General features: G+C 41.1%; 1 protein-coding gene across 1 annotated transcript in view; it reads left to right on the top strand.

Annotated features, from left to right (window-relative positions):
* Positions 1-27,832, top strand: part of tmeff2a (transmembrane protein with EGF-like and two follistatin-like domains 2a) — a 147,129-nt gene that overhangs the window by 68,432 nt on the left and 50,865 nt on the right. The gene's annotated exons all lie outside the window — the stretch shown is intronic.

Here is a 27,832-nt window from a genome sequence, read left to right as displayed (position 1 = left end):
TGGAGGAATAACAAGTATCCCGGAGCCAGATATGATAAACAGATTGCACTCTGCCTATGGACCTCCAAATGAGAGAGAGACAGAGAGAAGCGGAAATGAAGAGGGTGGGAGGTCAACCAGAGAAATAGGACAGAAATTATCATAGAGATGAGGAAGAGAGATAAAGAAAGGGAGGAAGCAGGAGGCAGAGAGTGAGAATGGAGGTAGAGTGATAGAATAAGATGGAGGGAGGGTTGACAATGATAAGGAGGAGGTAGAGATAGATGGAGAAATAATAGAAAGGGGAGGATGGCAGGAAGAAGGGATAGAGAAAATATGGCAGTTTATGGGTAAAGACAGTTATAAAATGGGGTTAGAGTAGTACAGAGGCACAAACACAAGAACAGCTCCCAATAAAATTTGAATGTCTTTTAATGGCCGACAATGAATCTCAGAGCTGTTTATTTATGGTAGTCAGGTGAAATATAGATAAGGAGATTTGGACACACACACACTGTAAACCCCAATGTGCTGTCATTACTCAAAACTTTTGAGAAAACCTATTGCACAAAATATATCTTGTAGTCATTACTCAAACCGATCACTGAGGGGTGTAAAACTCATTCCACGGAGGGCCGAGTGTCTGTGGGTTTTTAGGTGCCTTTCAATTAAGACCTAGACAACAAGATGAGGGGAGTTCCTTCAAATAACCAACTCATCATCAAGTTTTGATTATTTTAATCAGCTGTGTAGTGCTAAGGCAAATATATATCGTACAGTGGGCAAGTGAAAGTAAATTATAGGCCTATCCAACGTCTGTGGGAGGAATAAACAATGAAGCAGGGATTTTATGCAAACGTCTGTGGGAGGAGAGGCAACCCAAGGACCACTCCTGCATGCGCAAAGCAGCTAATCGTAGGCACTGTTTGAATATATTCATGGCTGGATGCTCCCTTTATTGAAATAATCATTTATTTAAATATAGACCTATTAAATCAATAATAGGCTATTTAGGCTATGAAGAAATAATCACTGACATGACTCTGTTGGTAGCCTAGTATAATATCTCCTTTCACTATCCATATATCGGGGATGTCTTCAAGGATGGGAGTACCAAAGGATGCATAGGTTATCCCAAAACAGGGGCATCGTCTCTGTTAAAGGCTATTTGTCTCAGCTATCCCACAAACTTAGGCTACCACTTGTTCACCTTATTATAGAGGGTAGTGTTTAGACATGTTAGGTTAAATTACTGTCTCAGATGGGGCTTTAACCAAACCCCTACCCCCCTGCCCTGTGGCTATGCAAGTGCAAGGTCCATGACAGGGGTTTGGGTGCAGCCCTTGAGCCCAACAGGGATTCGTGATCCTTTTCCACGCAATCCGTGACGTACATTCACAAGATAATAAGCATGGCCTATGAGACTACTTTATTTGAAGTGTACATAAAACACCATGCAATTACACACACATTTGTAATTTACCCTTTCGGTTTCGACATATAGTCTTCTGGGCTAGCTGTTACTCTCCAAGATACTATGCAAAGTGTTGGCATACACAAGGGACTGAGGATAACATTGTAGCAAATTCGAAGGGCACCATGACAGGGACTGATGCACGCAACTCATGTCTCTTTGCATTCTGACAACATTCCATGGCCGTTAGAATGGTATTGCTTTGGGGATACCGTGTGTGTGTGAGCATGCGCGTGTGTGCACAGCGCAGCACAGTGATGCCTGTATTACATCTCCCCCACCCCACACACCTGCATACACATACAACCCACCTGTTTCTACCTATGTATACTGAACAAAAATATAAATGGAACATGTAAAGTATTGGTCCCATGTTTCATGAGCTGAAATAAAAGATCCCAGAATTTTTGCATATGCACATAAAGCTTATTTCTCAAATGTTGTGCACAAATTTGTTTACATCCCTGTTAGTGAACCTTTGCCAAGATAATCCATCCACCTGACATGTGTGGCATATCAAGAAGTTGATTGAACAGCATGATCATTACACAGGTGCACCTTGTGATGGGGACAATAAAAGGCCACTCTAAAATGTGCAGTTTTGTTACACAACACAATTCCACAGATGTCTCAAGTTAAGGGAGCATGCAATTGGCAGGCTGACTGCGGGATTGTCCACCAGAGCTGTTGCCAGATAATTTTATGTTAATTTCTCTACCATAAGCCCCCTTCAACGTTGTTTTAGAGAATTTGGCAGTACGTCCAACCAGCCTCACAACTGCCGACCATGTGTAACCACGCCAGCCCAGGGCATCAACATCCGGCTTCTTCACCAGTGGGATCATCTAAGAGCCACCCAGACACCTGATGAAACTGAGGAGTTTTTCTGGCTGTAATAAAGCCCTTTTGTAGGGGAAAACTAATTCCGATTGGCCGGGCATGGATCCCAAGTGGGTGGGCCTAATTTATTTATTTCAATTGACTGATTTCCTTATAGGAACTGTAACAGTAAAATCATTGAAATTGTTGTGTGTTGCATTTTTATTGTTGTTCCCTATATGTAACCACACAGATTTGGATGAAATACCTCATCCAAGTCTGTGTGGTTCCTCCTTCTGTGGTTCCTCCAATCTGCGGCACAAACTCTTCCAGGTCCTACAGTAATACTTATTATCATATGGTTATTACGTGCTAAAAGAGCAAGGATTTCCTTGTTACTAAAACCAATTCCAAAGTATAGTTTCACCAGTCATCTAACTCTGGAATTTCAATGGTGACACGCACAGCAACAGGGAGCCAGGGAGACGCAATTAATAACCAAATCATATACTTTAATCTTGAAATATATACCTGTGAATTTATTCTCAAAATGTCAACTTTATTATAAAGATGTTGAGTTTATTTTGGAAATAGTGGCACTTTATTCTAGAAATATTGCCACTTTTTTAAAATGCTATCTGTGCTTTTTTTAAATCCAAGTACCACCTGCCATCACCGTTCATTTATTTTTTCTCTTAACTTAGCCCTAAGACTCTACCGTACTAGTCTGATAGCACATAAATGTAGAGATGGTGAAAAAAATACACTACAATATTATCAGGGGCTTCTCAAGTGGACAGTTGATAGAGTCCTCTAAAAAGACTGAAGACAAAAATTGGCTGTCATATCACATCCTCAAGGATCCTAGATCAACAATGGCTTAGGGATTAGGCAGAGGGATCGGTTTGGCTATTTGTAGAGCTATGACACATAAAGCTTTGGGGTATTCACGTTAGTTGTGGGCTAGAACAAAAACATACACCCCTTTGGGTCCCCCCCAGGTCTAGGATAAAGAACCTTTCAACTTTGTGGTATCGTGGTATTATTGTTACCACATTTTCCAACCACCTCTGTCCACATAGCAAAAGGTACTTAATCGTGCTAGAAAGAGCATCCTCCAATTTATTAGGTTCATTGAGAAACTATTTAAACGGTGAAAAACTCCTTCATCACTACAGATGCCCTTTCAGAACACTGGTTGATAGGGACCAATGCAGCGGTCTATTAACCTAGTTATCAGTATTTAAAAGGTTTTCTCCATGTCTCTCTCTCTCCCTCTTTTTCTTTGTCTTTCTCTTTCCTCTCCTCTTTCACTCTATTCTCTTACAATTCTTCCTCTCTTTCGGCCTTTGTAAGAAGCTGAGTAAACTTTTTTTGGTAAAATAGTACCTGTAATGTATAGTTCATATTATGGCCTCTTGTAGCCCAATCTTTATGCTGTGTGTATAAAGTGTGTGTGTGTGTGTGTGTGTGTGTGTGTGAGTGTGTGTGTTAGCACATGCTTGTGTGTATTGGCACATGCTTGTGTGTGTGTGTTAGCACATGCTTGTGTGTGTATGCGTTTGTGTGTGTGCACATGTGGACATATGAGTATTGTGTCTGATGTGTGGGTTGAATAATTGCGGGACAAACATTGCATTTAAGTTAATTGAAATGCCATAGTTGAACTAAAGGATTTATAAAATTATCATTCAGAAACCACATCGATATGGATTCGCCTCCACTCCATTCATTTGAATTAAGTGTGATACCCAAATATGAATTCAATTTCAATTGATCTCCCATAGTCAATACATACTGTAATGACACACCATGGGCTTAGCAAGTTACTCACTGCTGTATACAGGATCACACTCAAAATCAAATCAAATTGTATTTGTCACATGCGCCAAGTACAATGCTCTCTTACAAGCCCTTAACCAACAATAAAGTTCAAGAAATAGAGTTAAGAAAATATTTACCAAAGTAAAAAAAAATAACAAAAATAAAGTGACACAATAAAATTACATAACAATATCGAGGCTATGTACAGGGGGTACCGGTAACTTTAAATTCAGACCTAAAAGCTCATTTGTACAATATAGCTAATTTAAAAAATGCCTCCAGTACAAGACTAATCACAATAAATGTAAACCTGCGGGGTGGATGGGGCTATCTTTCGCTGGATATCTGGGAACAGAATGTATTTGGCCGGAAGAGAGGTGTCTGTATTTGGTCATTCTGCCCCCCGCCCCCCCCCGCACACACACACTTCATATATTGTCAATAAAGGGTGCACATTTACACATAAGTCTCAGACAATATTAAAACAATGAAGGCCTACACTTGAATTACATGATTTTGATCTAGAGCTACCATTATTTTGTTTATGGTGTCAGTAGTGGTAGTGGTCTAGAGATGGCTATGTTTGATCTTTCACAGCCATTGAACCACTTTTTAAAAACACAGTGAAAATAAATGACCTGTTTGTGCTTTTGACGAAAATACTCCTTTTGCCTCCGCTGACAGAGGCCTGCCGACTCAGCCCCATCGCCATGGTAACGAGGTTAGAGGTTTAGGAATAGGGAGAGAGAGAGGCCCAGAATGACCAAATACAAACAGCTCCTTGCATGCAAAATATGTTCTGCTCCCAGATATCTAGTGAAAGATAGCCCCATCCAGCCCCGCAGGTTGATGTTTATTGTGATTAGTCTTGTTCCGGAGGCATTGTTTTATTAGCTATATTGTACAAATTAGCTTTTTGTTCTTAATTTAAAGTTAGGTTTAGGCATTAGGGTTAGCATTGGGGTTAGGGTTATGTTTAAAATCTGATTTTATGACTTTGTGGCTGTGCCAGCTAGTTACAACTCTACAGTGCTGCCTCCAATACATGAGTCATCCCAATAAATGTTAACTTGCATCACAATTCTGCATTAGGATGAGCGAGGTGTGGCGATTTGATATTGTGAAAATAGTATGATTCGCATAAATAACTTAGCAGACACTTATCCACAACCTTGGTGTAGCACCACCATGTTCGCACCAAATGAGCCACACAGGCTGCGTTTAGAAAGACAAATTCTGATATTTTCAGATGTTTTAAGATCAGATCTTTTTCAGAGCTGATTGGTCAAATGACCAATTAGTGAAAAAATATTAGAATTGGTCTGCCTGTCTAAACACAGCCATTGTGTGTGTGAAAAGTAGTGGTAATAATTTGATGCAAATATTTTTTTCTCACTGTTTCAAGTTATGGAGTGTATGTTATTTATAATAAGGGTTAGCTAAATAAAATCAGACCTCTGAAATGAAAATGGATAGCCCTCCCTTCAGCAAAATATATTTTAACCAAACCCTCCCTGAATGCTTGAAAAAAAATTAAGTGACCCTCCCCTATACCCCAAATAATAATAAAAACATAAAGTAGATACTATTTACCCTCACTTCTGGGACAGACTAGAGACTTAGATATGCAGTTCTTCGTCCTGTAAGGGATTTTCATAGCACACAAGGCTGCGGGCCAGAAGGTTGTGGGTTCGCAGACCACCATTGACAACAGTAGTGGTGGAAATACAGTATATACACATTATATTAAAAGCATTGCATGAATCTATCATCGTATTTGTGGGTCTGAGAAAATGTTGCCTTTTATAAACATTTCAAGCTATTCTACGTCATTTTACATTACTGGAGAATTTAGCAGAATATTTTTTAATACCACACATATTACCAAAATTACAGGCTAAGAATGGAAAGAGAGATAAGCCTATCGTTCATCTTATCATATTTCTCCAATGCCAAATCAGTGTGTCTTGTTTGCAACGAAACTATCCCTGTTTGCAAATAATTACATCTGTGATGTCATTATGATTCTAAGCATGGTACTTTGAAAATGTAGGCCTACCATTCCAATACAGACAGAGTAGCCCTACCAATGCAGAAAAGTGTAAGCTTTAACTGCTGGCAACTCATCTTCTGTGGCTTAACCCAACTAGAGGACACAAGTGTTTCCCTAAAAGCTGTCTGGGTTTAAACATCTTCCATTTTACATTAAGTGAATAGCTCAATCAATTGGTACCGACAGAATTGAACAGGGTAGCCTAGTGGTTAGAGCGTTGGACTAGTAACCGGAAGGTTGCAAGGTTCCTAGTTCAAGCCCCCGACAAATCTGTCGTTCTGCTCCTGAACAGGCAGTTAACCCACTGTTCCTAGGCCGTCATTGAAAATAAGAATTTGTTCTTAACTGACTTGCCTGGTAAAATAAAATAAAAATAAGAGCAGGTTAGCATTTTTCAACATGAATCTTGTTCTGGAGGCAGGTCTGCAGAGTGGCACTGCGCAAAATACCCCTGTATCAAGATCAGACGGGTCTTGATGCACATTCCAATACAGCATTTTGTCCATGAGTATCCATGAGTATCCAAATGTGTCCAGGTCCGATACGGACCGTATCAACACTTCAACACTAAGGACCGTATCAACACTTCAACACACAGTTGGCCACACCAAGAAACAGACCCACTTGTGTCAGAATCCATGAACACATTTGGACACATACATGCTGTGTCAAATATTTCGAACCACCTTGATACAGTCCATCACTAGCCATTTCATATTCGTTGACACATCCTAACATCTCAAAAGTAAGCATTTAATCCCTTTTTGAATTAATGTATTATACATTTTAATGTACCTTTTAAATTAAGGGTGCTCATCACCATGAACCCAGACCTTCAGAGTTACACACCAGGACTTTTATTATTGATTCACAATGTGCTCTTTAAAAAAGAGAGAAAAAAATCTATGTTCATATCAAGTCTGTCAATCAAATTATAACATTTAAGTCCTAGGCCAGACAGTGACAGTGGTACTTTCAAATACTTTTTCAAGCACTAATATGTATTTTGAAGGACCATCAATTTGTAATAGTTCATATTATGCAATTTTTTCTAGGCGCCACCAGATGACAGTATATCGCCACAACCTCATGAAAAAAAAAAAACTAACTTAGTATTCATCACCACCTGACAAGTTCTAATCAATAATACGTTGTTCCACTACTAATTTACTACATACATGAGTGGTAAGTCAGTACTGATGATGTTGTAATTTGAGTAGTGATGAGCAGAGTTTTGGGACATACCTACTGGTGAACACACATTTCCTATTCGCATTACTACACAATTCCAGCTAAATTACTGTTTTATTGGGCATTTGGGAATCTACTACTTAATAGCTATGAAAAAGCGTCTTGCTTCTGACTGGCAGCTTTAGTGTCGCCAGGGTGGGCTGTATGAGGAAAACGGCCCGCGAACGTCCACCAGAACAGCAGAAGCACGGCTGCGGCTTGATAAGGTGGAATATACACATTTTTTGCACATTTCACATTGTGGGTTGGTTGGGTCCAGTGATGTAGTTGTAAAAAAGTGTGTTAACTATACTTAACGAAAATATTAAACGCAACATGTAAAGTGTTGGTCACATGTTTCATGAGCTGAAATAAAATATCCTAGAAATGTTCCATACGCACAAAAGGCAGGATTTAACCTACATTTTCCCGGAATTTTAGCTATCGATGTGACGTTTGGCTGCGCCTAATCAGTCAGTTCTGTACCTACCTGGCTGAGTGGCAGTGTGGGTGTAATGAGTGAGCTCGCCTGACAACCACAGAGCGAAACACGTAAGGAAATCAAACTTGGTAGTCTGTCTGGAAACTTATTTGCAAGACCAATACATTTTTCAAATATTTTTCATAAACGTATTTGATAATTATCTGTTCTCTCGTTTTACTTCAGAAAATGTCAGATTTTCAAGGTATTCCTGTACTTGAATTTTAGAGTGCCAAATTCAAGTACTTTACCACCTCAGGGACTTTGTGCGAACCCTGCCTACTGTAATTGATTCAGTTAATACTACAAATATGGATTTAAAGCCAGCAGTTGCCTTACCGGTATGTTGACTAATATTGAATTTGTTTACAATAACAAAAACTACACAAACCTGTTTCACAAATCACAATTTACACCACCCAAAATACTAAATAAAGGAAACATTATTTACAGAGCAAAATACATTTCGTAGTCAAGAGCTCTAAACCTAGCTACATATGTATGAAACCAATTCTGGCAAAATCTGTTACACTGGGTCAAAAGACAGAAGCCCTGTGTCAATTAAATGGAGTAGAACAATTTGATGTATGTAGCTAGCTAGCTAGCAACTGCAGTTGGCTGTAGTAGAAATAAGGGCTCCTCTGCTGGTAGCTGCCTGCTTACTTCAGGCTGGCTACCATACAGCTGCCTAACGAATTTAGCTAGCTAGCCAGCATAGATCAAGCCACCACCAGCAGAAATGAGCTGGTTGTTAGCTATTAGCTTAATAGCCAGCCAGCTAGCTAGCTAACTTTGCACACTTCCTCAACAAATGGAGCTTACAGATGAACACTAGCCAGCCTTAGTTAACTAGCTAGCAACAACCCCAAACTCCTGCTACATACAAAGTAGCTAGCTAGAATATTTGTATTCATCCCTGATAGTTAGCTGATGTTAGCTAACGTTAGCTAAATCAGTAGCTAGCCAAATGTTAGCTGGCTAGAAAGCTAGCTTTTCTCATTCAGCTGGATAGCAAACATGAGATGTTTAAGATATTATAACTACTGTATGAATTGATCCCTTAACTACCTCGGGTTCTTTATTGAAATCCTCCAACTTTTTTGAGTCCAGTTAAGTGTTAGGCGGGCGCTATTCAAATTTTGGGATGAAAAACATTCCCGTTTTAAACAAGATATTTTGTCACGAAAAGATGCTCGACTATGCATATAATTGACAACTTTGGATAGAAAACACTCTGACGTTTCCAAAACTGCAAAGATATTGTCTGTGAGTGCAACAGAACTGATGTTACAGGCGAGACCCAGATAAAAATCCAACCAGGAAGTGCCGCATTTTTTGAAACTGCCTCATGCCAATGATTCCTTATATGGGTGTGAATGAGCTACGAATGAGCTTACGTTTTCCACGTATTCCCCAAGGTGGATTGTGACGTCTTTTTACGCATTTCCATTGAAGAATAGCCGTAAGGGACCATATTTAGCAAGTGGTCACATGGTGTCTCCCGCAGAAAATCTTGCGTAAAATACTGAGGTAGCCATTTTTCCAATCGCTTCTTATGAGAAACCAATTGCCTCAACGGATATATTATTGAATATATATGTTAACACCTATATTTAAACACCTTGAGGATTTATCCTAAACAACGTTTGCCGTGTTTCTGTCGATATTATGGAGCTAATTTTGAAAAACGTTTAGCGTTGTAGTGGTAGCATTTTCCGGTCGATTTCTCTGCCAAGCATAATGAACAAACGGGAGCTATTTCGCCTACAAAAATAATATTTTGGGAAAAAAGGAACATTTGCTATCTAACTGGGTGTCTCCTGAGTGAAAACATTCAAAGTTTTTCAAAGGTAAATGATTTAATTTGGTTGCTTTTCTTATTTTCGTGAAAATGTTGCCTGCTGCCAGCAGAGCCTAGCATAGCATTGTGCCATGATAAACTTACACAAATGCTTGTCTAGCGTTGGCTGTAACGCATATTTTGAAAATCTGAGATGACAGTGTGATTAACAAAAGGCTAAGCTTGTGTTTGAATATATTTCATTTGCGATTTTCATGAATAGGAAAAGTTTCTAGGGGTATTTATGTCCGCTGTGTTATGCTAATTCGTTTGAGGCTATGATTACGCTTCCGGATCCGGGATTGCTACGCGCAAGAAGTTTTAAAGTCTTCTCGTTGAAATCAAGTCACAGCTTGTGAATAGGCTTGTAATCTTTTTAAAGACAGCGCTTGAAAAATACCAGAGTCAACATTGACTGTTAGAAATGTTATAGGATTTCATCGGATGTACCCTCGGGCGGAGCCTCCTTCCCAACAGCCAATTGCATTACTTGGAGGGAATACTTACAATACTCTAAACTGTCAGACACACTGTATCATATGTTTCAGGATGTATTCAAATATCTGGATTCATTGTGTCAAACACTGCCACCATGTATCAGAATCTGACATAGAATTTGACACATTTCAAGCTGATACATTTAGAAACTGAACTGTTCAGGTCCGAAACATTTGTTGTCAAGAAAAAAATGATACCGTCAGACACACTTTGATACAGGTCATTTAATGCAGTGGTCACTAGCTGGCACAGCCACAAAGTCATTGAATCAGATTTTAAACCTAACCCTAACCTAAACCACACTGCTAACCCTAATACCTAATCCTAACCTTAAATTAAGACCAAAAAGATCATTTTAGTTTTCCTAAATTTTTACAATTATAATGTATAGCCAATTTTGACTTTGCATCTGGCCTATCTATTGGGAAATCGCTCAGTTCTGCATCCAGGACAAGACTCATGACAATAAATGGCCACCTGCAGAATTAGGTTACAGTCACGTTCTGACCTTAGTTCCTTTGTGATGTCTTTGTTTTAGTATGGTCAGGGCAGGAGTTGGGTGGGCAGTCTATGTTCTCTTTTCTATGATTTGGTATTTCTGTGTTTGGCCTGGTATGGTTCTCAATCAGAGGCAGCTGTCAATCGTTGTCCCTGATTGAGAACCATACTTAGGCAGCCTGTTTTCACCCTTGAATTGTGGGTGATTATTTTTCTGTTTAGTGTGGTTTGCACCTGACGGAGCTGTTTTGGTTGTGCTTTTTGTTTCTTTGAATGATAGTGTTCAGTTTAAATAAATAACATGAATAAGTACCACGCTGTGCTTTGGTCCTCACCTTCCACCGACGACCGTTACAGAATCACCCACCAAAAAAGGACCAAGCAGTGTGGTATCGGGCAGCAGCAGATATCTCTGGACTCATGGACATGGGAGGAGATTCTGGATGGAGAAGGACCCTGGGCACAGGCTGGGGAATATCGCCGCCCCAAGGCAGAGCTGGAGGCAGCGAAAGCTGAGCGGCAGTGGTATGAGGAGGCAGCACGGCTGGGACAAGAGGCAGCCCCAAAAATGTATTGGGGGGAGGCACACATGGAGTGTGGCTAAGTCAGGTAGGAGACCTGAGCCAACTCTTCCCGTGTTTACCGTGGAGAGAGGTGGACCGGGCAGGCACCGTGTTATGCCATGAGGCGCACGGTGTCCCCGGTGCGCAGGCATAGCCCGGTGCGTAACATCGCAGCGCCTCGTATCGGCCCGGGCTAGAGTGGGCATCGAGCCAGGTGCCATGAAGCCGGCTCAGCGCAGCCGGATCTGCCCGTCTGTCCAGAGCTGCCGGAGCCGCCCGTCTGTCCTGAGCTGCCGGAGCCGCCACTCTGTCCTGAGCTGCCGGAGCCGCCCGTCTGTCCTGAGCTGCCGGAGCCTCCCGTCTGTCCTGAGCTGCCGGAGCCTCCCGTCTGTCCTGAGCTGCCGGAGCCTCCCGTCTGTCCTGAGCTGCCGGAGCCGCCCGTCTGTCCTGAGCTGCCGGAGCCTTCCGTCTGTCCTGAGCTGCCGGAGCCGCCCGTCTGTCCTGAGCTGCCGGAGCCGCCCGTCTGTCCTGAGCTGCCGGAGCCTCCCGTCTGTCCTGAGCTGCCGGAGCCGCCCGTCTGTCCTGAGCTGCCGGAGCCGCCCGTCTGTCCTGAGCTGCCGGAGCCGCCCGTCTGTCCTGAGCTGCCGGAGCCGCCCGTCTGTCCTGAGCTGCCGGAGCCGCCCGTCTGTCCTGAGCTGCCGGAGCTGCCCGTCTGTCCTGAGCTGCCGGAGCCGCTGCCGGGATCTCCCGTCCATTCGGGGCCCGCTGCTAGGGTCCCCAGTCGGAGGTCGGCGGTGAGAGTCGCCGCTCTAAAGGAGCCACTGAGGCGGGGAAAGAAGCGGGCAAAGACTATGGTGGAGTGGGGTCCACGTCCCGCGCCAGAGCCGTCACCGCGGACAGGCCCCCACCCAGACCCTCCCCTATAGGTTCAGGTTTTGCAGCCGGAGTCCGCATCTTTGGGGGGGGTACTGTCACGTTTTGACCTTAGTTCCTTTGTGATGTCTTTGTTTTAGTATGGTCAGGGTGTGAGTTGGGTGGGCAGTCTATGTTCTTTTTTCTATGATTTGGTATTTCTGTGTTTGGCCTGTTATGGTTCTCAATCAGAGGCAGCTGTCAATTGTTGTCCCTGATTGAGACCCATACTTAGGCAGCCTGTTTTCACCCTTGAGTTGTGGGTGATTATTTTTCTGTTTAGTGTGGTTTGCACCTGACGGAGCTGTTTTGGTTGTGCTTTTTGTTTCTTTGAATGATAGTGTTCAGTTTAAATAAATAACATGAAGAAGTACCACGCTGCGCTTTGGTCCTCACCTTCTTCCACCGACGACCGTTACAGTTACTTATCAAGCAAAGTAATCGTTTTTTCTCCTTGGCTATCCACTCTTAGAAAAAAGTGTTCCAAAAGGGTTCTTTGCGTAGACCAAGGGTTCTACCAAGAACCATTTTGATCAGAAGAACCCTTTTTGGAAGACAAGGTTTATTTGTAAGTCATAGGCTGATACCTAGAACCTTTAACATTCTAAGAACTGTTTTTGTAAGAAAGGGTTCTTTGATCATTCTTTGGAAGGCAAGAGGGTTTCTTTGGAAGGCAAGAAGGGTTCTACAAAGAACCAAATATAATATTGCCCAGCATCCTCTATTGCAGTGAGATTTTCAGAATTGTTTATTTTTGTAACGATGTACGCTGAGAGTCGGGAAGCAAGTTCAGGGAGTGAATACATGTCATGAATAAATGAACAAAACAAGAAACACAAACAGAGCACCAACATGAAACCGCAACAATGACGTATGCCCATTTCCCTTTACTTTCTTACCTTGGTACAACACAACTGATTAGCTCAAACCCATTAAGGAAATAAATTCAACAAATTAACAAGGCATGCCTGTTAATGGAAATACATGAAGCTGGTTGAGAGAATGCCAAGGGTATTCAAAGATGTCATCAAGGCAAAGGGTGGCTACTTTCAAGAATCTAAAATCTAAAATATTTATTGATTTGTTTAACTATTTGTTTTACTACATGATTCCAGATGCATTATTTCATAGTTTTGATGTCTTCACTATTATTCTACAATGTAGAAAATGGTCAAAATAAAGAAAAACCCTTGAATAAGTAGGTGTCCAAACTTTTGACTGGTACTGTATATATATATAATGTATTGTCATAAATAATTCATTTTTAAAGACTAAGGTTGGATCTAGGAAAAAACCTCAGAAGATAAAAGGGTTATTGGTAGAACCCTTCATATAGGGTTTTAGGCGGAACCTAGGTAGAACCATACAGGGGGTTATTTGAAGAACCCTACGTAGAGGGTTCTAGATGGAACAATCTGCAAAGGGTTCTACCCAGCACCAAAAACAGTTGTCCTATGCGGAAGAATTGAAGAACCCTTTATCATTTTAAAAGGCTAATTGATCATTAGAAAACCCTTTTGCAATTATGTTATCACGGCTGAAAACTGTTGTTCTGAATAAATAAGCAATAAAACTGGCCTTCTTTAGACTAGTTGAGTATCTGAAGCATCGGCATTTTAGGTTCGATTACATGCTCAAAATGGCCAGAAACAAATAACTTTCTTCTGAAACTCGTCAGTCTATTCTTCTTCTGAGAATGAAGGATATTCCATGTGAGAAATTGCCAAGAAACTGCTTTTTAACAAAAGGTAGGCCTATGGCATACACATAACCTCTCATACTGCCTCAATTTGAGTCCTGGTGTTAACTTCCCTGACACAGAGGTAGGCTATTTAATGAGTACGTGGTCGGTGGAGGAATTGGCAGAAAGATCTATGGATATAGCAGCCTAGCCTAATTTCGTCTGTCAAACAGGTAGATTTATCTCTTACTTCTTAAAAATTAAATAGGACGAAGTAGGCTCCAACACAAAGCCCTCTTGTTGTTTGTAAAGTGTAATTAAAGTGAAGACTGTTGAAATGAATTAGGCCTTCTCAAATATATCTACTTTCAGCACAATGAGCTGTCCATTTCCGATTTATTTTGGCACGGCTGCCACTTCAAGTTTCAGAAACATAGCAAGCTATCAAAGTTGATCTCTGGTCCTCTTTCTCATCTTTGCGCTCTCCCTCTCAAACTGAACAGAACAAAGGATGTTCCGTGTGCATGATAGTACATTTTGTAAAAGACTCTGGGAAAGAAGTACATTTTCTTAGAAATATAACTTTTTCTTGGTGCTTCTCCAAGCATACACTTCCTATAGCCTAGGATATAGGCTATGGATCATTTGATTGAATCAACACTAAATAGCCTATAGGCACACTTGATACTGCACGCCTAGTGGAGAATCAGAGGTGAGGGGCGGCATCGGGCACACATCAATATATAACCTAATAAGCAACGTATTCTAAAACACTGAGAAATATTGAAATGTCACAAATTCCAAATTCCATAACCCTCCCCTGGACTAATATATATATATATCATTAAAAATACGAATTATAATAAACATATTTAATTAAAAATAATAATAACTAAACCCTCCCCCTGACTGAAATTGAAAAAGCATGACCCTCCCTCATATTCCTCCAGGTTCCCATTCTGTACATTTCGAACCATCCCTTATCATATTCTATTTTCCATACTTTTCTAACCAGATGGAAGGGAGATTGTGAAATTGATCCTATATTGTTGGCACTTAAAAGTGAAAACATCCTATATTGCTGGCACTTAAAAGTGAAAACAAAGATCGGTTTTAATTAGCACTTTTAGGTCTGTGTTCAGAGGGCATCCTTAATAGTGCCATCCGTTTTGTCACCAAAGCCCCATATAATACCCACCACTGTGACCTGCATGCTCTCGTTGGCTGGCCCTCGCTTCATATTCGTCGCCAAACCCACTGGCTCCAGGTCATCTATAAGTCTTTGCTGGGTAAAGCCCCGCCTTATCTCAGCTCACTGGTCACCATAGCAGCACCCACCCGTAGCATGCGCTCCAGCAGGTATATTTCACGGGGCACCCCTAAAGCCAACTCCTCCTTCCAGTTCTCTGCTGCCAATGACTGGAACGAATTACAAAAATCACTGAAACTGGAGTCTTATATCTCCCTCAATAACTTTTAAGCATCAGCTGTCAGAGCAACTTACCGATCAATGCACCTGTACATAGCCCATCTGTAAAAAGCCCACCCAACTACCTCATCCCCATATATATATATTTTTTCTTTGCACCCCTGTTTCTGTACTTGCACATTCATATTCTGCACAATTATTTCGCCACTATGGCCTATTTCTTGCCTTACCTCCCTAAAATCATACTACATTTGCACACACTGTATATAGACTTTTCTATTGTGTTATTGACTGTACGTTTGTTTATCCCATGTGTAACTCTGTGTTGTTTGTGTTGCACTGCTTTGCTCTTGGCCAGGTCGCAGTTGTAAATGAGAACTTGTTCTCAACTGGCCTTCCTGGTGAAAGGTGAAAAAGGTGAATAAAGGTGAAATACATTTAAAAAATATATTTACAAAAATTTTAAGAGACTGGTCATGGGGATAATGGATACTATTTCATTGTACTTTTAACTAGGTGTATTGTGTACATCAGCAGTGACGAAGCCTCTTGGAGGCTTACTGGTTGTGCAGGTTTTTGGTCCAGCCCTGTTTTATCAAAACTGACTCAGCTTGTCAGGGTCCTGCGGAGCAGCTGATTATTCGAATCAGGGGTGTTAGATAAGGGCTGGAGAAAAAGACTGCACATCTAGTAACTCTCCAGGAATTATGTTGTCATGCTATACATTCTACATTTCATGTACATTCACTCACCCCATTGGATAGAACCTTGGTGATGCACTACACTGGTCACCATGCATTAGCAATGGCTATGGAGAAGTTGGCTGCATAATGTACCACAATATGTCAAATTACTATCCTGATAATAGCCCACAACTTTTCCATCACTCAAAGCGTGTTTTCAAAACCTGTGCATTGATAATATGTTGTCATGCTACACAGCGTGGGTTCTGGATAGGATCTGTAAAGGGACAAAAGCCAAAGTCCTCAGATCACATTTTTTGCTCTCATGCCCTCATCCTCCCCACATAAAGAATGCTATAATATACTATGGAAATACCAAACAAATACAGAGTACTAAAGTCTTCAAAAGCACTACAGTATGTATTGTAGCATTAACCATAGTATACACAGTTAACTATAGTATAAATACTATATTTACTGTCGTGTTTTTGTGGATATTACTGTAATATTTACTTTAGTGTTTTTATTTTATTATCTTGGACATAGAAGTGGAAGCTTTCTCCTTCAGGAAACCCGCTTGACAAATACTAAAAGGCGAAATGTTCAATAACCTGTAGGCAGGTAGGACAGGGGTTTGACTGGATAGTTCAGAGCTTTTGCTTCTTTCTATAACCTGTAGGTAACAAATGGTCTATACTTGGCATGTAGCTTGCTCACTTATGGGTGTCACAAATTGCGATATGGCAGAGGGGAATGGTCAGGTTATATGCAAATTGAATACTAATATTTACTTTAGTTAAAAAAGTACTGTTTTGTGGACTGTAGTGTTTATTTGGATAACACTTTAGTATTCTACAGTATACTACAACATTCTATAGAATTCTATAGTAAGTACTGTCTCCCTGTTTCCCTGTGGTGGCTGTTCAAATCAAATAACTCTGGAATTATTATGGATGAAATGTAAGTCTCCGGCAAACACTGAAGGGTATGGGTGTGTGTGTGAGTTGAAGGTATGTGCAGTGTGTGTGCATGCATATGTGCGTGTATCTCTCTGTGTGTGTTTTTGGTTTTACTATCTTTGTGGGGACCACAAGGATAATAAAACAATACAAATTTGGACAAATAGGGACATTTAGCCGGTCCCCACAAGGAAATATGCAATTTTAGGCTTCTGGGTGAGGTTTAGGGTTACAATTAGGGTTATGGTTAGAATTAGGGTTATGAGTTACGGGTTTAGGGAAATTTTTATTTTGAATTGGAAACAATTGTTTGTTCTCCACAAGGAAAGTAAAACAAGTGTGTGTGTGTGTGTGTGTGTGTGTGTGTGTGTGTGTGTGTGTGTGGTGGGGGCATCTGTATGTGTGAGCTCAGTCTGTGGGACAGAAAAAGGATCTGCTGTATTATGAAGGGGGTCACCTCTGGGCCATCGCTGGCTTTTATAATTTTTTCCCTGTGTATGAAATAATGAAATAGGGCTGACGTGGAACCGAGCCCGCCCGGGAAGTGAAGGATATGGAGGGATGAAGATAGAGGGATGAGGGGATTGAACCTGTCTCTATAATGGCAGGATTAGGTGGGTTTAGCGGAGAATAGGGAGAGACAGGTGGGCTAGCATACCGGTTGAGAGGAATTTTAGCAAACAGGGTGACGTGTGGGTGGATGGTTAGGTCTCTGTGTGTGTGTGTGTGTGTGTGTGTGTGTGTGTGTGTGTGTGTGTGTGTGTGTGTGTGTGTGTGTGTGTGTGTGTGTGTGTGTGTGTGTGTGTGTGTGTGTGTAAGGCGCATGTATCTGCGAATTCTACTAGATTAAAAGTCAAAATGAGTATGACATCCGGACATTTAAAGGATACTAGGTTTTTTCAATTTCACATACTGTACTATAAAATGTTATTTTTCTTCATACTCAAATGGCCTACTATTTAGGAGGTAAGTATACAGTTGAAGTCGGAAGTTTACATACACTTAGGTTGGACTCATTAAAACTCGTTTTTCAATCACTCCACAAATTTCTTGTTAACAAACTATAGTTTTGGCAAGTCGGTTAGGACATCTACTTTGTGTCATTTTTCCAACAATTGTTTACAGACAGATTATTTCACTTAGAATTCACTGTATCACAATTCCAGTGTGTCAGAAGTTTACATACATTAAATTGACTGTGCCTTTAAACAGCTTGGAAAATTCCAGAAAATTATGTCATGGCTTTAGAAGCTTCTGATTTTTTTTATTTTACCTTTATTTAACTAGGCAAGTCAGTTAAGAACAAATTCTTATTTTCAATGACGGCCTAGGAACAGTGGGTTAACTGCCTGTTCAGGGACAGATTTGTACCTTGTCAGCTCAGGGGTTTGAACTGGCAACCTTCCGGTTACTTGTCCAACGCTCTAACCACTAGGCTACCCTGCCGCCTACCCTGATAGGCTAATTGACATATTTTTGAGTCAATTGGAGGTGTACCTGTGGATGTATTTCAAGGCCTACCTTCAAAATCAGTGCCTCTTTGCTTGATATCATGGCAGAATCAAAAGAAATCAGTCAAGACCTCAGAAAAATAATTGTTGACTGGTTCATCCTTGGGAGCAATTTCCCAACGCCTGAAGTTACCACGTTTGTCTGTACAAACAATAGTACGCAAGTATAAACACCATGGGACCGCGCAGCGCTCAGGAAGGAGACGAGTTCTGTCTCCTAGAGATGAATGTACTTTGGTGTGAAAAGTGAAAATCAATCCCAGAACAACAGCAAAGGACTTTGTGATGATGCTGGAGGAAACCGGTACATCTACAGTGGGGAAAACAAGTATTTGATACACTGCCGATTTTGCAGGGTTTCCTACTTACAAAGCATGTAGTCTGTCATTTTTATCGTAGGTACACTTCAACTGTGAGAGACGGAATCTAAAACAAAAATCCAGAAAATCACATTGTATGATTTTTAAGCAATTAATTTGCATTTTATTGCATGACATAAGTATTTGATCACCTACCAACCAGTAAGAATTCCGGCTCTCAGAGACCTGTTAGTTTTTCTTTAAGAAGCCCTCCTGTTCTCCACTCATTACCTGTATTAACTGCACCTGTTTGAACTCGTTACCTGTATAAAAGACACCTGTCCACACACTCAATTCCAACCTCTCCACAATGGCCAAGACCAGAGAGCTGTGTAAGGACATCAGGGATAAAATTGTAGACCTGCACAAGGCTGGGATGGGCAACAGGACAATAGGCAAGCAGCTTGGTGAGACGGCAACGCCTGTTGGCGCAATTATTAGAAAATGGAAGAAGTTCAAGATGACGGTCAATAACCCTCGGTCTGGGGCTCCATGCAAGATCTCACCTCGTAGGGCATCAATGATCATGAGGAAGGTGAGGGATCAGCCCAGAACTACACGGCAGGACCTGGTCAATGACCTGAAGAGAGCTGGGACCACAGTCTCAAAGAAAACCATTAGTAACACACTTAGCCGTCATGGATTAAAATCCTGCAGCGCACGCAAGGTCCCCCTGCTCAAGCAGGAGGAATGGGAGAAGGTCGTGTGGTCTGATGAGACAAAAATTAGAGCTTTTTGGTCTAAACTCCACTCGCCGTGTTTGGAGGAAGAAGATGGATGAATACAACACCAAGAACATCATCCCAACCGTGAAGCATGGAGGTGGAAACATCATTCTTTGGGGATGCTTTTCTGCAAAGGGGACAGGACAACTGCACTGTATTGAGGGGAGGATGGATGGGGCCACTTATCGCGAGATCTTGGCCAATAACCTCCTTCCCTCAGTAAGAGCATTGAAGATGGGTCGTGGCTGGGTCTTCCAGCATGACAACGACCCGAAACACACAGCCTGGGCAACTAAGGAGTGGCTCCGTAAGAAGCATCTCAAGGTCCTGGAGTGGCCTAGCCAGTCTCCAGACCTGAACCCAGTAGAATATCTTTGGAGGGAGCTGAAAGTCCATATTGCCCAGTGACAGCCCCGAAACCTGAAGGATCTGGAGAAGGAGGAGTGGGCCAAAATCCCTGCTGCAGTGTGTGCAAACCTGGTCAAGAACGACAGGAAACGTATGATCTCTGTAATTGCAAACAAAGTTTTCTGTACCAAATATTAAGTTCTGCTTTTCTGATGTATCAAATACTTATTCATGCAAATGAATTACTTAAAAATCATACAATGTGATTTTCTGGATTTTTGTTTTAGATTCCGTCTCTCACAGTTGAAGTGTACCTATGATACAAATTACAGACCTCTACATGAGTAGGAAAACCTGCAAAATTCGCAGTGTATCACATAGTACAGTAAAACGAGTCCTACATCGACATAACCTGAAAGGTCGCTCAGCAAGGAAGAAGCCACTGCTCCAAAACTGCCATAAAAAATAGCCAGACTACTGTTTGCAACTGCCTTATTATTATACGACTATGCTGGTCATTTATGAACATAATCTCCACCCGGCACAGCCAGAAGAGGACTGGCCACCCCACATAGCCTGGTTCCTCTCTAGGTTTCTTCCTAGGTTTTGGCCTTTCTAGGGAGTTTTTCCTAGCCACCGTGCTTCTACAGCTGCATTGCTTGCTGTTTGGGGTTTTAGGCTGGGTTTCTGTACAGCACTTTGAGATATCAGCTGATGTACGAAGGGCTATATAAATACATTTGATTTGATTTGATTACATGGGGACAAAGATGGTACTTTTTGGAGAAATGTCTTCTGGTCTGATGAAGCAAAAAATAGAACTGTTTGGCCAAAATGATATCGTTATGTTTGGAGGAAAAAGGGGAAGGCTTGCAAGCTGAAGAACAGCATCCCAATCGTGAAGCACGGGAGTGGTAGAATCATGTTGTGGTGGTGCTTTGCTGCAGGAGGGACTGGTGCACTTCACAAAATAGATGGCGTCATGAGGCAGGAAAATTATGTGAATATATTGAAGCCACATCTCAAGACATCAGTCAGGAAGTTAGCGCTTTTGTCGCAAAAGGGTCTTCCAAATGGACAATGACCCCAAGCATACTTCCAAAGTTGTGGCAAAATGGCTTAAGGACAACAAAGTCAAGGTATTGGAGTGGCCATCGCAAAGCCCTGACCTCAATCCTATAGAAAATGTGTGGGCAGAACTGAAAAGTGCGAGCAAGGAGGCCTACAAACCTGACTCAGTTACACCAGCTCTGTCAGCAGAAATGGGCTAGAATTCACCCAACTTATTGTGGGAAGCTTGTGGAAGGCTACCTGAAAAGTTTGACCCAAGTTGAACAATGTAAAGGCAATGCTACCAAATACTAATTAAGTGTATGTAAACTTCTGATCCACTGGGAATGTGATGAAAGAAAAAAGCTAAAATAAATCATTCTCTCTACTATTATTCTGACATTTCACATTCTTAAAATAAAGTGGTGATCCCAACTGACCTAAGACAGGGAATCTTTACTGTTAAGTGTCAGGAATTGTGAAAAACTGAGTTTAAATGTATTTGGCTAAGGTGTATGTAAACTTCCAACTTCAACTGTAGGTATTTGGACTTGCTATTGCTTCTCAGAATTCAACTTATAGGTTGCACGTTGCATCATAATACTGTTTTGAAGATTCTCTTGAAGACTGGTGCCCGACTGAAAATTCTACTCAATGCATTCTCAATTAGCGCTAATAGAGATTTTTTTCAAGTGCATTATAGTGGCTTGGAAGTACAATGACATTTCTAAAGGAGGCAAATAATTAGTAGGAAAACCTTTTGCCATCACTGTGATGTCGCCTGATCAGGGATGGGCAAATGGCGGATTTAGAATGATGATAACAATGGCGTGACGCAACTGAGTGATTGAGGTTCAACCCATGAATTGGTATTTCTTCTCTGAGACTCGCTTCTCAGAACGCCCTACTGACGTTCTGGGAATGCAGAGGTAACTGGAAATTGTTTGCTGGAATGATTCATACTCTTATAAAATGTTATGTTAAACATGTTTTAATTATATTATTTTTGATGTAGCATGTTGTCTGTTAAGTTACCTATTTAGCTTTTTCCTTCTGATAGGCTGATCTCTGGTTCAGCATTTAATAACAAAAACAGAGACTGATTGATTCGAATTGAAAAGAAGTAATTCAATCAGCACGAATCCCAATCCTTTCATCATCAAGCGGACAACTTCAAAGGACCGTATCGAGACTATTTAGTGATATGCTTGCTAGCAATATGGCTAAAAAGTATGGCCAACAGTAATAGCCAGGCTTAAGACCCTGCCCTTTAACAGGACTTGAATGGTAATGTAACCTTATGTACTCTTGATAAGACCATCTCCTGCAATACCAATATGTAAACCCAATTCCAACTTAATCCGGCCGAACAAAGCAACACATTTAACTACTCCCCTAATGAAACATCTTTGTTGCAATAATAAACCAAATAAATTAAATGTGTTAATTTCCATGTGTTTGTTCCAGCCTAATAGCCTATGTAACCATGGTGACTGGGCTAATGGGCGATTTCTGGTTTAATACAATGTAATGAGCCTATGTGCTCTCGATTGATGACCCTTAAAGGACCCGCTCCCATTTATTTCCACAGGTCCATGTTTAGTCCCATTATAGAGCCAACACTCTCTGATCTCTCTGATCTTCCACTTCCTCCCACTTCTGTCACCATGGAGCAAGGTTAGCTCATTGGAAACACAGGCTGTGTCTGAAATGGCATCCTATTCGCTGTATGGGGCTCTTGTCAAAATTAATGCACTATATAGGGAATAGTGTTCCATCTGGGGCTCATTCGGTGTCTCGGGATGATGCAGCTGCAGCTATTTAAGCAGCAATCTTGTAAGAGTTGATGCTTCCTAATAAGTACCTATGACCACCTGTGTTGATGTCAGTAAAGGAGAGAAATAAACAAGTAATTAAATAAATAAATGACAGATGAATATAAGAAAAATGGAATGGAATGGAACTGGGTGAAAGAAAAAATGCCTATCACACTGTAGTTACTCTGATTTAAGGCAATATAGTGTGGCCCATTACAAACAGCCATCAGATAACATGTTCAATATCACAATTCATTTTGAACAAGTGTCTGTAGGCAAAACAATAGTAGTGTTACGAGTGTTGTAGGCAACAAACTATCTTTTTCTATTTACTGTTCTATTTAGGTTCATACAAGTGACTCATCATACTCTACACCCAGCTTCTTCCCCTAACTTCTTTGGCTTATCAATAGTAGGTAGTGTAAATTGCTCACCGCACCCACCCATTCCCTGGAAACGCCATGCGTCTCTGTGTTCCATATGTAAACATCTGAAGGCTGTTTATTTACCGGTTTAGCCGCTATCTCTGGAGAAACTAGCGCATCCCTGGAGGTACGAAGGGGAGAACTCCACCGTGATATGTTGAGGGCTGGTTGTTATTTGAAAGGGTAGGAAGTAGGAAGAGTGGGAGTAGTGCTTAGGGAATACCCATGTTGTGAGTTGTTTGTTTATATCTGAAAATAGCGTGTGATGGGACGGGTGGAGAGGGGACGGGGGGGGGGGACTGGGGGCTTTGCAGGAGCTAAGAAAGTTGGCGACGATGAAAAGTGTTTATTTGCATTGCAAAGTGAGGATTAAAGTAGGAGTGAAAGGTAAACTACTTTGGTGTATCGGTTCGAGCAGAGTGGTGTTTGGGATAATGAGGAATTCCTGGTTCCTGACATTCATGCCAATAAAGCTTTTTTTTTTTGAACGGACTCTGTTCCAGTGCAGAGTTTCAAATAACGTTTTGGGAAGCTGATGCTTTGTATTTGAATAGAAGGTCATTTGGACACTCTTAATTCAATGTGTTATGGAAACTTATACTAAACAAAATTAAAATCGCAGCATGAAAAAATGTCAAAGATTTTACTGAGTTGCAGTACAAGAAAATTTGTCAATTGAAATAATCTCATTAGGCCCTAATCTATGGATTTCACATGATTGGGCAAGGGTGCAGCCAGGCCCAGACAACCAGAATGAGTTTTCCCCCACAAAAGTGCTGTATTAAAGACAGAAATGCTCATCAGCCCTCATCAGCTAAGGGAACTCTCAATGGGTAATTTTTCACAAGTTTAGCATCAGCTCATTGTGGGCTTCACTTTGGGGACATGCCTTAGGTGAATATCATTTTCTCCATTATGGAATAAAGATTCAGATTCAGAAAATGTTAATGTCCTCGGAGAGGCAATTCATTTTGCAGCAGTCATAAAACATATCACATATATAAAAATGAAAAAATAGAAATGGATATTTACAAGCAAATAGGCAGGGTAAGGGCAGTTGCATAGGGTAAGTGCTAAGTGTAATTAGTCCAACATTGTATTAAGTTGCAGACTTGTATTCAGAATAAAACAGTACTTGGCCCTTGTCGTGGCAATTCTAATCAAAGGGGAGAGGGACTGCAGATTATTTTAAATAACACTTTATTATAAGATTTGCAAAAATAGAGAATCAACTATCCACTCAACAGTGCATAGTTGAAAAGCTCAGCGAACAGTGTCGGTTCTCAGCTTTTATAGAGAAGCACATCCTTTTTTAATACGTGGCAGTCAGCAGATAGTGTGTAAAATGCAATTAGTTGTCTGTGCAGATTTAAGATAGCACGAGGTTGATAGCCAGAGGGCTCAACCGTCTAACTGCATTCACAACAACAAATACTGTAATTGGCTCCTTTCTCAAGTTTCGATACATGTGACTTTCTGTAGATAGTAAACTCACGGGATGTCACATGCTGCGGTCGCTGCACCCAAACGGACCTTAGCTTTACACCCAGTCTGTTTGTATAAGGTTACAAAAACATGAGCATATAACAAGAGACTATTATTTAAGCAGTAAAACATGGGATAGCATGACTAAATATGGATTTTTCCATGACATTTCCTCCCTTTTGAGACTACATCTCAACCTAATAGACAATTACTTACAGGCATTTTCATTAAACAATCATTAACTTGAGGGAAAAGGAAATACTTTCTTACACTTGGTATATTACAATTGTAAATGACCCACATTGTCATTGAGTTTCAACCCTTCACATAGTACAATTCATTCTCAGAAGGGGGAAAGGAAGATATTAATTTAAACATCAGTACATACGTTATCACCACACACGGGAATCGCTTTGTTGAGACTGTCCATATTGCCACAGGGTCACCATGTTGGTAGGCCCTTAACCCTACCTTGGGAGCACCATTCACATAACCCCCACCCTGAGCATGGCATATGGACATGCTGCACCATTAACTCAATGTTTTATACCTTGGTGTTATGGATGTAATCAGACATCGGAAATAAATCAGGTAAATAGGGTTATGAGGCATCTCCTTCTGGGGTCAGTAATGGCATGACAAGAATAGTCTCAATGGATTTGCTGCACAATTTCTTTAAGTTATAATAAGAATTATTGTAAAAAATATAACTAAGCCATAAATCAACCAATAAAATATTGTATCTCCTATAACACCAAACAATGCCTGAAACCATCCAAATGGATTCCAATTGTTGTCTGGTTGGTGTTCATTTGCGAGATCACCACTGAGCTGGTTGTCCACCCCCTGTTTCCTGGCACTCATCCTTCTGGTGTGTCTTCATGTTCTTCTTTAGTGTTTCAGTTCGTTCATCCAATGGCACATGTTCAAAGTTGATGGTTCTTGGTAATGGCTCTCACCTGAGCCGCTATTGTCCTTTACAGTCCATTTTGTCTTGTCCATTTCCCTACCAGTCCACCAGCAGCATGACAGAAGTTGACAGGATCTCTCTCCATGCTCACTCCATGTGGACTCATGTCGCACTCCTGAGAGAAAAGGCATGAGAGAAAAGGCAGTTGATAGCTTCGACTGGATGCTGTGTACATGTTGCTGGCTCGGACTCAGGTGTCACGGTAGAAATGGGGAAGGACAAGATTGTAGTGAATGCCATTTCTTCAGCCAGTTAGGGTGGTTGAGGTTCAGACTGTTCTTGGACAAATTATCCCTGTCCTGCATCTAGACACCATCTGTGGTCAACTTCGCCATAACCTCGAAAGAGGTGAGACCAAAACAACAGTTTAAGGCATTTTTGATTGAGAAAACTATTTATCTTATGACAAATTATTACCTTCCCAATTTTCTTAGTATAACATTCCTAAAACAAATGAATAACAACATACTTGTTGAAACCATTTTGCAAATTTGCTTGTACACCCTTGTCATACTGACGACCTCCCTTAGCGAGAAATCCGAACGTACAGCAGACCCGTCCCGACCGTATAGCAGACATTTGTATCAAAACAAGACAAAACAAACCACACAACACAACAACAGCAATACACTTCTTCATATAAACTAGAGGTGGGAAAAACTTTTCTTCCTTTCATAGGCAAACATAATTATGCATATTTAACTAATAATTAAAAACACTGCCTGTTAAATCTAAAATAACCAAATTAGAATAACAAATCAAATTAGAATGACAACTCTTAATAACTCCATGAAGAAATAATTGTATCCCATAAAATAGACTAGAGACAGGTGTCCCATATTCAGAGCAGCACTCTCTCCTTGTGTTCCGAATCCCACATAGGACTATTGCTGAATTATAAACTTCTTCCTAATTATTAGAGTTTACATAGATTTAATTCTCACCCAATGTCTTCAGTCTTTCTAGAGAGGGTGATCAGGCCTCACCTGTGAAGTCAGAACAGAGGGCATAGGTCAGTCAGCCCTATTCAGTATTTTCTTTCCCTTTTCTTTCCCTGTTTTTCCAAAACCATTTAAAATATTTCCATCATTCTGCTTACCTGGTTTACAACAAATCAAACACGGCATTATCACCACTTATTCATAACATAATAATAACATATAATAATAACATAACATAATATTCATAACAGGTGAGTTGTGTGTGTGTTAAAACTTAGGGCAAAAACAAAGAAACCAATGGCCAGGCCTTACTTATTTGGTAGCTCCCTTTACGTCCGGATCTGATACCTTTATACTTTTATAAAACTGCAGAATTTCACTAACTGTTCTCCCAATGCAACATTTCAAAGAGAGAGATACGGACACCCATCCTCTCCTAAAAGAGAAAATAAATAAACATTTAGTTTGTTTTCACTTTGCTAAATCTTAAACCAATTCACTTACCAATTAATCTACATCTCTGTTTCCTTTAACTCAGAAGCCCTTTCAATCACCATCACCCAGTACATTTCTCTTCCACTCAAACACTTGTTTCCCTCTACAATCTCTACTTTACTCTACCTCCGTCTTTCCTTCTAACGTTTACTTTACCAGGTGAACAAAACATTTTAAATTACAGTCAAAACAAACATGATAAGTTCTGTTCACAGGGAGGCCACTTTAATTACTCGTGACCCATCCTCCCTTTTGTCAATTCTATAAATCTATTTTAGAATAAGACGGAATTGTCACACCTGCTCCCGCTCTCCCTCCCTGGCGCTCGGGGGGTGCCGGGTTGCCCAGCACTACGCACTCCTGCCACCATCATTACGCACACCTGTTTCCCTCGTCACAAGCATCAGAGATTCATTGGACTCACCTGGACTCAATCATCTGTTTTCATTACCTCCCCTATATCTGTCTGTTCCCTAAGTTGTTTCCCCTTTTCAACATTATTGTCGTATGTCGTTTTGTTATCTTGTTCTGACGCTGTTCCTGTCCTGTTCCATGTCCGTTCTTAATTAAATGTTCTCTCCCTGTACCTGCTTCTCATCATCAGCGTCGGTTCTTACAGAATGCTGAAGCCACCATTTGAAGTATCGGGGAGTGCTGGCTTTTTGGTCTTGGTGGTGACGTCCGGTCCGGTGCCTCAGCTGGCTCGTCGGGCTTCTACGCCCTATCTGGCTCGAGAGGTTTCCTTGCCCTGGTTGGCTCGGCAGGCTCCCATCCCACATCAAG

This window comes from Oncorhynchus kisutch, linkage group LG26, assembly GCF_002021735.2.
Source record: "Oncorhynchus kisutch isolate 150728-3 linkage group LG26, Okis_V2, whole genome shotgun sequence".
In the NCBI taxonomy this organism is placed as follows: Eukaryota; Metazoa; Chordata; class Actinopteri; order Salmoniformes; family Salmonidae; genus Oncorhynchus; species Oncorhynchus kisutch.
Note: the sequence above shows the minus strand (reverse complement) of the source record. Positions and strands in the feature narration are given on the sequence as shown.